We start from the raw sequence: 13,750 nt of genomic DNA, 5'->3' as shown, positions 1-13,750 counted from the left end.
ATCTGTTCTCGGTATGCAATTTGGGAGGATTTACACTTATCCCAACTCTTTTGTTGGTTGCTAAGCATCTTAAAGCAAAAATTCATTTTTATATACTACCTTTAAGGATGAAAAGCATCTGCTTAACATAAGTGCAAGTATCACTAATATTTGCTCATAATAAATGAGCCTTGGACACATCACCGCCCCTGAGTTCCAGAGAATTATTGAGCAGGAGGCATTTTCCTCACAGGTACCAATGAGGACATTCAGTATCTCTGAGATTACCTTCACCTGCCCCCTGAGACTGTGCCTGCCACTCTCTGAAGAAGTCGTCCTGACACAGGAAGGCCCAGGCCTAAAGGTCTGGAGGCTGAGCAGCCTGCACGGACAGCCCAAGTGCTGCTCCCCCCTCCCCCCCCAGGGGCTGAGGAGAAGCTTGAGGCTGACTCCAGTTTAGAGGTGAATTTGGTCGGGAACCTGGTCAACCTGTCAATAAAAAGTGTAGAGATGAATACAATTTGGCAAAAAAAGTTTAATCCAAAAAAAATTTGTCCTTAAGCTAAATTAGTCAGTAATGAATCACCGAGCCAGAATTAATTATGCCACAAATTCTTCCCGATCATCGATAGGTCTTCCGTATAAATCTATTAAACAGAAAAGAAACAAAGAGATAATTAATCCAAATTTACTACAGTGATTTCTATTTACAAATAACATCACACTTTCTTAGGTATTCCTACCAAAACAAAACAAAACAAAAGTTTCAACCACTAGGATAAAAGCTTGACTCTCTACATGGCTTGGGTTTTCTAACAGCATCAAAAGAGATGTAACAAACCTGCATGATTTTATTTCAAAAATCAATTTACATTCTAATAAAGTAGCCTATTAAGATGGCATAAAATTCATTATCTTCTGTTGAACTACAGCAGCCCTGTACAATGGTCTAGCTTGACTTATTTACAATAATTGGCATAACATTAAATCTTGCTATTTTCTTGAATTCACAGCTAAAGAAGAGATAAGTTACTATCAACTCTCCTAACTAAGCTTAACTACTCAAGTAGCTCCTTAATACTGCCTCATACTTTGGGAGAAACAGCACCACACCATCAGAGAATTTCAGACTCATGTGAGATAAAAGATGAACATGTCTTATGTGGTTCTTTTTGTTTTCCTGGGCAATGAGGGTTAAGTAACTTGCCCAGGGTCACACAGCTAGTAAGTGTCAAGTGTCTGAGGCCAATTTGAACAAAGGTCCTCCTGAATCCAGGGCCGGGGCTTTATTTTGTCCTTCTTCATAAATTCTTATTCCTTGACTAATAAAAGGGACTCCTTTTTTTTCAATTCAACTGAGCTGCTTAGAGATGTTTACCACATTCACAACTCAATGAATATATTACACTATTATCAAGGTAATGTCCTATTGCTTCTGGGATAACATATAACCTCTAACTTGACGTTTACAAACATTCTGAATCCAACTCTGGCCTATCTTGCTGAACTGATTTCACACAATTCCCCTTCCCATTGTGTATGCCCCAGGCATTCGCACAGCTCTATCTCCTGCCTCTCTGACTTTTGTACACACTGAATGCTGTGAACAACAGGAGGTCTATCCTCTGACTCCACCTGGAAAAAGCTTTAAGCTTCCTTTTAGGCTCCTTGCTCAGGGATCACCTCCTGTGAGTAGCCTCCCTCATTCCTAGTGCTTTCTTCCCCACTCAGATGATCTTGGGCTTACCTACTTATGTATGTATTGTGAAGTCTTTGAGGGCAGGAAATGTTTTTTATTTTATCGTTGTATTCCTAAGTGCTTAGCAAAGCACAGAATATATGTAATAAATCCTCTTGATATAGTTGGGTATAAGTAAGGCACAGGGGGAAAAAAAAAACCCCAAGCTATTCAGAGATATGATCAGAAAAGTACAGGGGCCAGTCCTGTGGTGAGAGCAAAGGCAGCACTAATGCTACTGTAGGGCCCAGGTTAAAAAAAAGATCCCAGAGAAAGGAACATTGAGTGGACTCTCCATGAAAGACTGATGGGAGGACACTGAAAAGAATCTCACAGAATGAAAAAGTGTCAAGTCTGAAAAGGAAAATTAATTAGACTACCAAAGGGTAATTAATTTCCCCTAAAGAACCAGAACTAGGAATCTAGAAGCAAAATACTTTTTATTTAAATAGTACAGGAGAAAAACTAAACATTCTGTATCTATTACATACTCTTTTCTAAATTTCATACTCTAAAAAGTTTAAAACTCTAGAGTCATTCCCTAATTACCATCTGGCAGGCCTTCAGACATAAGATCATTTCACACAAAGTAATATCTTAATTTATGTCCTTACCTGATTCACATTCTAAAAAGCTATTACCAAAGTTCAACACCCACTAAAATAAGGAACTCCAGAACTTCATGTCCACTCTGCGCACATACTATTTAGTTAAATACCTGGGCATTCAGTTAAGCTTTACAAGAAAATCCTATTTAGACCTCCAGAGTTTAATCCTTAATTCCCCAACTGCTTTTGACTAGAACTTTATCTTAATATTTTGTATTCAAGATGCTTATTTACATGAGAGAAGACTTCATGTTGCACAGTTATTTAACATACAATGAACTTAAGATTCCTTCATGCTACTATTAAACAAGCTCTTTTTAAAATTTTAAACACTTAAAGACTTTGTTCTTTTTCTTTTCTAGCATTATTGGACTACTTGCTGATGGGCAAGTGCTAGACAGAATATTTTGAAAACAGCACTTCCAGAATATCAAATAAAACGATATAGTTGATACCAATGTACTTAAGAGAACAAAAATAAAATAAAATACTTTTGAGATCAGAAAAAAGAAATCAAGACCAATTTTCAAAATCTATGTAATAATTTGTTGAAATGTGTAATAATGGGTGGAGAGAATATAGATGAGGCATCAAATAATGATCTTCTTGTGTTCCCATTATGATGCATTTCACCAAGGGGTACAAGCTTTGGAAGTCCAGTGACTGTGGGGCTGTGGCAGCCAACCGAAGGAAAAAAACATTCACAAATATCACAGAACTGTCAAGCTGTGCATCTGCTGACAGTATCCTTTTTTCATTAGGCATGATGAATAAACAGAAAGGCCAATAAAAAAAAAGAATGACAGTTCTAGATATCTTTATATCTGTTTCAAATGTTTTCCAGTTACATTTTTAACTAAAGGCAGTTAGCCTCATTATTTATATAGCACATTTTATTCACCTAGAATAAGAGGAAAAAACTCGGCACAGCCTTAATAAGAAAGAGCTTTTCCAATTCAAATACGGATTACTAAGAAAAATGTCCAAGGAAATCGACACACTTTAAGTTCAATGATTTTAGAGTCAAAGGAAAATTGTAAATGAAGAATCAGACCCGTTGCATAGGTTTTACGATACTATGCAATGTATCAAAATGATACAGGCAAGTGTACATAACTGAACTCTAAGGTATGAGCATGAAAAATACTATTCTCAGGGGTCTCAATTCAACAGTTCACTATTCCATATATAGCAATCTCTTCACAGATCTTTAAAACAGAACCTGAGGAAAAAACACACAAAGTTAACTTCCTATTTTCACTCTGAGAATAAAGATTATATGCTAGGGCTACCACGACTGAATTATTTTTGGACAAGAGTGTAAACCTGATCATGTAGGCCAGAGAAATTCTTCAAAAGGGTTTTCAGGAAAAAATACTTTTTCACTAATTACTTACAACGGATAATGGCTTGGTGTGGATCTTCATTCTCACAGGCCAGTGGTATCTGATTAACACTGCCGAAGCGAGAGGTTATCCATATTCTCTTATTTAGATCTACATGGAAGAGAAATATTATGTCAAGAATATGTTAATGGACATATTATGATAAACACCATAATAATATATGGAAATGAGTAAAAAAACCCACAAATCTTTTTAAAGCATAGGCTATTGATATTCAACCTCTATCCCTTCCTTATATTTCATCAGGAGTAGAAGTGGCCTTGTATCCAGGAACACAAAAGTCAAGTTCTACTAGTCCTCATGACCAAGCTAGAAAAATTTTCAGGAGAGACCTGGCAACAAGCTTTCTGCTGTTGAAGTTTACCTTGCTACGTTTGGAAAGGTTCATTGCCAAAGAGCTGGGTACCAGGTGATGAATGGTTTGGGATAAAATAGTTCACTAGGCCACACACTAAGGGGTAGAAGGATTTTCATGTGCCAGGGTAGAAGGTACTAATCCCAGATCTACCCTCCTGACCGGCAGCTCCCATCCATTGATCCTCCTGTCTTCTCCGGTTATCCATAATAATTCTCATCTCTCCTCTACACAACTCTTTCAAACTTTGGACAGAGATCCCAGCATTCTTCCTATACCTTCTCTTGTTTAAGCTAAAGGATGACAGTTCATTCAACACATTCCTGTGGGATGAGATTTTGGTACTTCTCACACTCCTGGCTGCCTTCCTGCAGACAGCACTAGCTGGTCAGAGTAGCATGAGCAAGGTAATATACAGCTCACCTATAATGCTAGCTAAATGAGGGGGTGGGAACAGAGAGTGGAGAGCTGAGGCTCATAGAGGTCTTGAGTTTGCGAGTTGTGAGCTGCAGTGGGATATGTCACTCAGGTGTTGCCACTCTTTAGCATTAATATGGTGAGCCCTTGGGAGTTGGGGGTCACCAGGTTGTCGAAGGAGGGATAGAAAAAGAGGAGGTAAATGCTAGCATGCTGATCACCAGGAGGATCCACCCTGTGAATATTTCCTGCACTTCTACCCTCGGTACGTTGGGGAGACCAAGGTTGTTAAAACAAAAATGGCACTCAAAAATGAATACACTAGTCCAGATGTAGTGTAACCAGACTGGAGTACATGGCCTTTGTCATGCACATTATGCTTGTATGATGCATCCTCAAACATTAACTTCTTTGGTGGTGCTATCACACCACTGACTCATCCTAAGTTCAGTCTACCCAAAGCCCCCAGGTATTGAACAAAAACAAAAACAAAAACAACCTCCCAATCTCTTGAACTTCTTACATTGCCGTCTTGGAGTGTCGATTGTTTGAACCCAAGTATAAGGCTTTCCAGGCATATCTGCTGCAAGTGTCATCTTCTAGATTTCCCTATACTTTCTAATTTACTGAGAACATTAGGGATCTCAGTTTGGTCATATTAGCTTCTGTTATACATCAGCTTGATTAAGCATTTCATCTCTACTTTTAGTCATTCATATCATGTGAGAAAATCATGGGATTTGGCAGATCCTCATTCAAAGGCTCACCTGCAGATGTATCTAAACTGATTGAATTAAGTGAGAGTGATTGACTTTGCTAATTAGCCTACCTCAAGTTAATTTCATTGTAACCACACCTGGCTAGACCTTAAGAAGGTATTGTTCTCAGAAGCTAAGGACTTTGAACCCCACATGAGACCACCTGAAGGTGAACCAGTGGATTTGGATGACTCTAACCAATCAGCTTGAAGCAGTGTGTAAGGCCCTCTTCTGCTCCAGACCTATCAAAGGCTTCCACACTCAGTGTGAGGGGCAGTTCATGGTTGAAGCAGGCTCATGATATAGAGGACTTGAGGAAGAACCAGACCAGGCTGGAACTCTAGGCTAGATAGGCCTTTCCTGAACTTTCTGAACTTCACGTGTCTGCCTTTTTACCAATACCTAGTATGCTTTAATAAATGCTTACTGCCCAAAGACTGGTGCTAAAGCTTCTAATTTAAGGCGACCACACATTTAGACTTTATACACCACAATAAACAGTAAAATGACAAGCCCAAGGGCAGAACACTGGGACATTCTTAACTGGAAAGGGAAAAAAATTGGACATGGGTGAACAGAGCCAAATGACTTATGACAAATATTAAAACCTATTAATTCAGTATTTGCCAGTTATACTTTATCTATTACTGTTTTTTTCTTTCTATTTTCTAAAAGACTCCCAGAAAACAACAGATCAAACCACTGGTTCTGGGTTGTAAAAAAAAGAATTAAATTGAAATAATACTGAAGCAACTAAATGCTAAGGAAAACATCCTTATACACTGTCAAACTACACAACTATACATGAACAAAGTAAAATGTAAATTCAATTTTAAAAAAACATGCATGTACATTATAAACATAATACATAAAACAAACATGAACCAGAACCAAGTTGAGCTACTAAGAATTTCAAACTCTCTATATTTCAGTCCATTAGAGGATCATGTCTTATCAGATTTAGACTATTTCTCAGACATAACCTGTTATGCAAATGTCATTAGAATAGAAGTGTTTTTCCTTACTAAATATGGCAAATGAAATCTGTTTTTTAAAAATGCTCCTCAAGTTCTTCATAATCAGGACTGGAATTCCATGGAGTTGGCTAGATCTATGACAGCTCTAAAGATTCATTTAAACAGTACTTCAAATGTTTTGTTATCAATTTTAATGTTAACAGTAAATTATTGTATTAAGCCTGCTTTTAAAATAATGCTTTTATATCAGCCAATAGTATGCTTCTGTCTCACATAGAAACGATTAAAGAGTTCTAACGATTTTAAAAAGTGTTTTAGGTTTAAATATAGCTATACATTTAATTAACTAGAGAGTTATGATATAGGAAAGTAAAATACATACTGGAATCATGTCACATATAGGATAGTCATAAAATCATATAAAAATAATAATTCAACTTGAAGTATACGATATCATACACTTTTTCATCTTAAGAATAATTATGTCATTTTTTGGGGTTTATTCAATGAAATACTGTTTAAAGCATGTATTATTACACCAACATTTTTGGCTTTTTTGGTCCAGATTTTCTCAGTGTCATAACCACTGCCTGGTTATAAGACACATTTTTAAAAGCTACATTCCCTTTTTATTCAATTAAGGTATCACCCAAGAAGTTTAAAAAATTGTACTGAAAAAGAATTTGAGAAACCTGAAACTACAAGTAGAGCTTTGAAAGGAGTATTACCAGACCCTTAGTCGTTTAAATAATTTATTGTTTCTATGTTCAACAAATGCCAACTCTTTAAATTGCTTCTCACATAAGAAAATATTTTTATTTACAGAAAAAAGTACTGAAATTTCAAAAATCTTTCAAGCCAAAGAGTTCAAAAAGACCCTGAAAATTCTCATTAGACAAGCAAGTCATGTAGCATAATGTGGTGCAAAATTAAGTTTTCAGTTTCCGGTACAAAAATTGAATTAAAATATAAAAAATAAGGAGGGATACTTTAAGAATAACTCACTATCTCCATAAAGCTATAAAAATATATCCTATTTGTGCAGTTAGAATAGATTTCTTTTGACATATAAACTGTAGGGCCTTATAAAATAGTGTATTATATTATTCTATCAAACCAAAATATGGATATTTCAAATCTACAGAAAACAGCAAAACCAATTATATTCATGCAACCTCTCAAGAAAAATTTTAGAAAAAATATAAATTTTAGTTTATAATACCCAGGATTTATCCCACCCTGTACATTTATCTTACAGAAATATTTTTAATATAAACAATAGAAATTCTGATTATTATCAAACTAAATATTAAAGTGTCCCAAGTCCAAATACAAAAAGCACTGAAGTCCTCTTCCTTCAGGTCTATTGCCATAAATATTCATTGTAAACTACATGGTCAACATTTTATGTTAACTTGGTTCCAAAAGCTATCAGCTGTGAGGGCCAAATTTAACATATGGAGAGTTAATGGAGTGGCTCACTGTAATATTGGGGTCCCGGAAATAATGAGGGACCTCTAAGTCCAAAGCTCCCTCCTCTCAGAACTGGCTTTTTAGATATTTCTCCCAGGCCAATAAGAAAGGAGCCTGACAGCCTCTTTTCCACAAAAGAGTCAGGTTTTATTCATGGGAATGAAATAAACAGCAAAGGTGAAATTAATATAATCAAAGACAAGGGAATAGGGAAAGAGAAATACAGACAGTCCTCCTAACGCTAACCTAAGTCTATACAATCCCCAACCTGGCTTCCAGTTCAGCTAACTCAAAAGAGCAGGGCTCTTATGTCAACTTACCACCTGGGGTCCATAGCTTCATGGAAAAACAGCTTTGCAGCCAGGGCCCTCAGGACTCGTCTGCTCCTGCTGCTCAGACCACCACAAGGGAAAACCACTCCTGAAGAGACTGAGCTCCCCTCAGGAACATTTACTCTTCCTCCCCCAAAAGGAGAGGTCCTTCAAAACTGCCTGTGGAGAGTGGTTTCTCCTGCTGACATCAGCAGCACACATCACTCAGGACAGGACAGGTGTGGCTCATCTTAATCAGTCTGCCAAATTCCAATAATCTCACCACACAGCTTATGCTATTATTCCTTGCCTCTTTAAATAATGAAGAGCAAGTAGAAATAATAACTTAGGTTCAAAGAAGAAAAATTGATGAATGAGGTCCAATGGAAGTAATCAGATCTCTGGAAGAAATCTCAGTGAACCTAAACATACAATGTCTGAAGGTTATAAAGTACAGAATATTTTCTTCTTTGCAAAAACAAATTGTTCAGAAGTTAAACCAGTCCATAATAATTTGTCATTCTTGACAAAAAACACCAGTGAGAATGATGATGGGATAAAATCATCAGTATCACTGTTCGGTCATGACATAAAGTCAGTAGTAGCAGAGACTTTCCACAGAAATCTATATCAAAAGAAAAGAAACCAAGACATAATTAAAACAAATTTACTACATTGATTTCTATTTTCAAATCACAATCTCTACACAGGCGACCCTAGGTTTCAGGAAGAAGGGCTTGGAGGGAAAACTCATCACATTTCCTTAAAGAATCCTACAAAACAAAACAAAACTTTCAACCACTGGGATGAAAGTTTGACTCTATACCTGGTGATAAACTTGCTTTTGGTTTTATAACAGCATCAAAAGATAGCTAACAAACCTGCAAGAGAAGTAACTACCACCTCTCCCAGCTACTTCCAAGTTACTCTCTAATACTGCCTCATAATTTGGGAGAAATAGCATCACATTATCAGAGAATTTCAGCCTCATTTGGGATAAAGAAGCACATGTCTTATTTTGTTCTTTATCATAAATTCTTATTCCTTTACTAAAAATTGTGACTCCTTTTTTTTTCAATTCAAATGAACCACTTAGGTTTTACCACATTCACACTCAATGAATATATTACAAGATTATCAAGGAAATGTCTTATGGTTTCCAGGATAACTTTTAAACTCTAACTTGACGTTTAAAAACATTCTGAATCCAACTCTGACCTATCTTGCTAAACTGATTTCACACAATTCCCCTTCCCATTGTGTATGCCCCAGGCATTCACACTGCTCTATCTCCTGCCTCTGTGACTTTTGTACACACTGAATGCTGTGAACAACAGGAGGTCTGTCCTCTGACTCCACCTGGAAAAAGCTTTAAGCTTCCTTCCAGGCTCCATGCTCAGGGATCACCTCCTGTGAGTAGCCTCCCTCATTCCTAGTGCTTTCTTCCCCACTCAGGTGATCTTGGGTTTACCTACTTATGCATATATTGTGAGCTCTCTGAGGGCAGGTATTATTTTTTATCTTTGTACTCCTAAGTGCTTAGTAAAGCACAGAATATAAGTAATAAGTCTTTTTTTTTTGTTTTGTTTTTGTTTTTTGCAGGGCAATGAGGGTTAAGTTACTTGCCCAGGGTCACACAGCTAGTAAGTGTCAAGTGTCTGAGGCCGGATTTGAACTCAGGTACTCCTGAATCCAGGGCCGGTGCTTTACCACTGTGCTATCTAGCTGCCCCTTGCTATCTAGCTGCCCCATAAGTCTTTTTGATATGGTGGGCATAAGTAAGCCACAGGAAAAAAACAAACAAACAAACTCTTCAGAGATATGATCAGCAAAGTACAGGGGCCAGTCCTGTAGTGAGAGCAAAGACAGCACTAATATGCTACTGTAGTACCCAGATTAAAAGTTAGATAACAGACAAAGGAACACTGAGTGGACTCTCAATGAAGGACTGATGGGAGGACACTGAAAGGATCTCACAGAATAAAAAAGTGTCAAGTCTGAAAAGGAAAATTAAATAGACTACCAAAGGATAATTAATTTCCCCTAAAGTACCAGAACTGGGAATCTGGAAACAAAATACTTTTACTTAAATAGTACAAGAGAGAAACTAAACATTCTGTGTCTATAACATCCTCTTTTCTAAACTTTATACTCTATTAAGGAGTTTGGTTTTTTTTTTTCCTTTGCTGGGCACTGAGTGACTTGCCCAGGGTCAAGTGTCTGAGGGCAGATTTGAACTCAGGTCCTCCTGAATCCATGGTCGGTGCTTTCTCCACTGCGCCACCTAGCGGCCCTTCTATGAAATTTTAAACTCTAGAGTCTTTCCCTAATTATCATCTGGCAAAGCTTCAGATAGATATAAGATAATTTCACACAAATTTCCTTACCTGATTCACATCTTTAAAAACTATTTCCAGAGTTCAACACACACCAAAATGAGGAAATCCAAAAGTTCACATCCACTCAGAACACATAGTCTTTAATTAAATATGTGGGCGGTCAGTTAAACTTTATAAGAATATCCTCTTTAGACCTCCAGAGTTTAATCCTTAATTCCTCTACTGCTTTTGCCTAGAACTTCATCTGAATATTTTGTATTCAAGATGTTTATTTACATGAGAGAAGACTCATGGCACAGATATTTAATATACAATGAACAACTTAACATTCCTTCATGTTACTACTAAACAAGATCTTTTTAAATTTAAACACTTAAAGATTTTATTCCTTGTCTTTTCTAGCATTATTGGACTAATTGTGATGGTCAAGTGCTAGCTAGAATATTTTGATAACAGCACTTCAAGAATATCACATAAACTATACAGACACCAACGTACTTAAGGGAGCAAAAATAAAATATTTTTGAAATCAGAAGAAAATCATCAAAGCCAATTTTCAAAAATTGTATATTAATTTGTTGAAATGTGTAAAAATGGATAGAGAGCATACAGAGGAGGCATCAAATAATGATCTTATTGCATTCCCATTGTGATTCATTTCACCAAGAGGTACAAGTTTTGGAAGTCTAGTGACTGTGGGGGTGTGGCAGCCAACTGAAGGAAAATAAAAACATTCACAAATATCACAGAGCTGTCAAGCTGTGCATCTGCTGACAGTATCCTTGTTTCTTTAGGCATGATGAATAAACAAAAAGCCCAAAGAAAAAAGAATGAATGACACTTTTAGATATCTTTAGACCTGTTTTAAATGTTTTCCAGTTACATTTTTAATTGAAGGCAGTTAGCCTCATTATTTATATTACACATTTTATTCGCCTAGCATCAAAGGAAAAAACTCGGCACAGCCTTAACAAGAAATAGCTTTCAAATTCAATTAGGGATTACTAACAAAAATGTCCAAGGAAATTGACACACTTTAAGTTCAATCATTTTAGAGTCAAAGGAAAATTATAAATTAAGAATCAGACACTTTGAGTAGGCTTTACAATATTATGCAATGTGTCCAAATGATACAGGCAAGTTAACATAACTGAACTCTTAAGGTATTTGCATGAAAAATACTATTCTCTGGGATCTCAATTCAACATATATAGCAATCTGTTCACAGACTTTACAAGAGAACTTGAGGAAAAAACACACAAAGTTAACTTCTACTTTCACTATGAGAAGAAAGATTATTTGCTAGGGTTACCATGACTGACTTTTTTTTTTTTTGGACAAGAGTGAAAACCTGCTCATGTAGGACAGAGAAATTCTTCCAAAATGTTTTGAGGAAAAAAATCTTTTTTGACTAATTACTTACCAGGGATAATTTCTCGGCGTGGATTTGGATTAACTCCTATTGGTATGACTTGGTTACGTTTCAACATGCTGGATACCCAACTTCTCCTCCTATTGAGATCTACATGGAATATAAATATTATGTCAGGAATAAGTTAACTGACACATTATGAGTAAATGAGTAAAAGAACTTTTTAAAGCACAGGCTACTGATATTCCATCTCTATCCTTTTCTTATATTTCATCAGGAGTAGAAGTGGCTTTCTATCCGTGAACACAAAATTCAAGTTCTACTAGGCCTCACCTACCAAGCTAGAAATTTTTCAGGACAGACCTGGCAACAGGCTTTCTGCTATTCAAGTTTACCTTGCTACGTTTGGAAAGGTTCATTGCCAAAGCGTCGGGTAGCGGGTGATGAATTTAATTTTGGATAAAACAGTTCACTAGGCCACACACTAAGGGGTAGAAGGATTTTCATGTGCCAGGGAAGAAGATCTACCATCCTGACTGGCAGCTCCAATCCATTGGTAGCTCCCATCCATTGATCCTACTGTATTCTCATGGTAGATATAATTATTCTAATCTCTCTTTCAAACTTTGGACAGAGATCCCAGCATTCTTCCTATACCTTCTCTTGTTTAGGCTAAATGATGACAGTTCATTCAACACATTCTTGTGGGATGAGATTTTAGTACTTCTCACTCTCCTGGCTGCCTTCCTGCAGACAGCACTAGAAAGGTGAAAGAAAACCTGCTTCTTTAGGACTTAGAAATTCTTCAAAAATGTTTTGGAAAAAAACCTTTTTTTCCCCATTAATTACTCACCAGGATTTGGGGATGATTGTGGATCACAAGCGTTTTTACCATTTCGAACAACTTGCTTCCTTCTTCTCAACCAAAATCTCTTTCCCTTCTTAGGGAGATCTATATGGAACATGAATATTATGTCAAGAGTAACTTAATTGACACATTATGATAAAAACTTTAATATTATTCAGAAATGACTGCCATTTTATTTTTAAAGCGTAAGCTACTGACGCTCCACCTCTACCCAATTCTTATATTTCACCAGTAGATGACGTGACCTTGTATCCACGAATACAAAATTCAAGTTCTACTGGGTCCTACTACGTAGCTAGGACAGTTTTCAGCACAGCCCTGGAAACAGGCTTTCTGTCTTTGAAGTTTACATTGGAAAGGTTCATTGCCAAAGAGTAAGGTACCAAGTAAAGATCATTTAAGAATTATTGGACTGCCTGAAAGCTATGATCAAAAAAAGAGCCTAGGGGGCAGCTAGGTGGTGCAGTGGATAGAGTACCGGCCCTGGAGTCAGGAGGACCTGAGTTCAAATCCGGCCTCAGACCCTTAATACTAGCTGTGTGACCCTGGGCAAGTCACTTAACCCCAATTGCCTCACAAAAAAACTAAAATAAAAACAAAAAAAAGAGCCTAGAGAGAATCTTTCAAGAAATTATCAAGTAACACTGCCCTGATATCCTGGAACCAGAGGGTAAAATTGTTATTGAAAGAATCTACTCATCACTTCCTGAAAGAGATCCCAAAATGATAACTCCAAGGAATCTTGAAGCCAAATTAACAGAACTATCAGGCCAAGGAAAAAATAATATTGCAAGCAGCCAGAAAAAAAAAAACAGAAAACCCAACACAACCAATTTAAAGATCAAGGAGCCACAGTCAGGATTTCACAGGACTCAGCAGCTTCTCCATTAAAGGATGAGAAGACTTGGAATATGATATCCCAGGAGGCAGAAGAGCTTGGATTACAAGCAAGAATCCTAGCACCAGCACCACTCACTAGTCATGAGGGCTTGTAGCCTCAGTGTCATCCTGGACCCCTCACTATCCCGCTCCTCACACATCCTGGTAGTTACCAAATCCTGCAGATTCTACCTCCATAGTACCTCTCTCATATGCCTCCCCGACCCCACCATCCCTGGCCCTCTCCTCCTACCTGAGTCCTGGCCCAAA

The 13,750-nt window shown here is 37.1% G+C and overlaps 1 long non-coding RNA gene across 1 annotated transcript; it reads right to left on the bottom strand.

The window, feature by feature from the left end:
- Positions 1-531: 531 nt before the first annotated feature.
- On the bottom strand, positions 532-11,857 carry LOC122729466. Its single transcript, XR_006353326.1, has 4 exons — positions 11,785-11,857; positions 8,032-8,647; positions 3,723-3,821; positions 532-626 (listed from the first exon to the last, which is right to left on the bottom strand). It is a non-coding gene; the product is annotated as an uncharacterized LOC122729466 (long non-coding RNA).
- Between the last annotated feature and the right edge of the window lie 1,893 nt (positions 11,858-13,750).

This window comes from Dromiciops gliroides, chromosome 5 (assembly GCF_019393635.1).
Source record: "Dromiciops gliroides isolate mDroGli1 chromosome 5, mDroGli1.pri, whole genome shotgun sequence".
Lineage (NCBI taxonomy): Eukaryota > Metazoa > Chordata > Mammalia > Microbiotheria > Microbiotheriidae > Dromiciops > Dromiciops gliroides.
The sequence above is the reverse complement of the archived record's forward strand: the minus strand, read 5'-3'. Positions and strand labels throughout refer to the sequence as shown.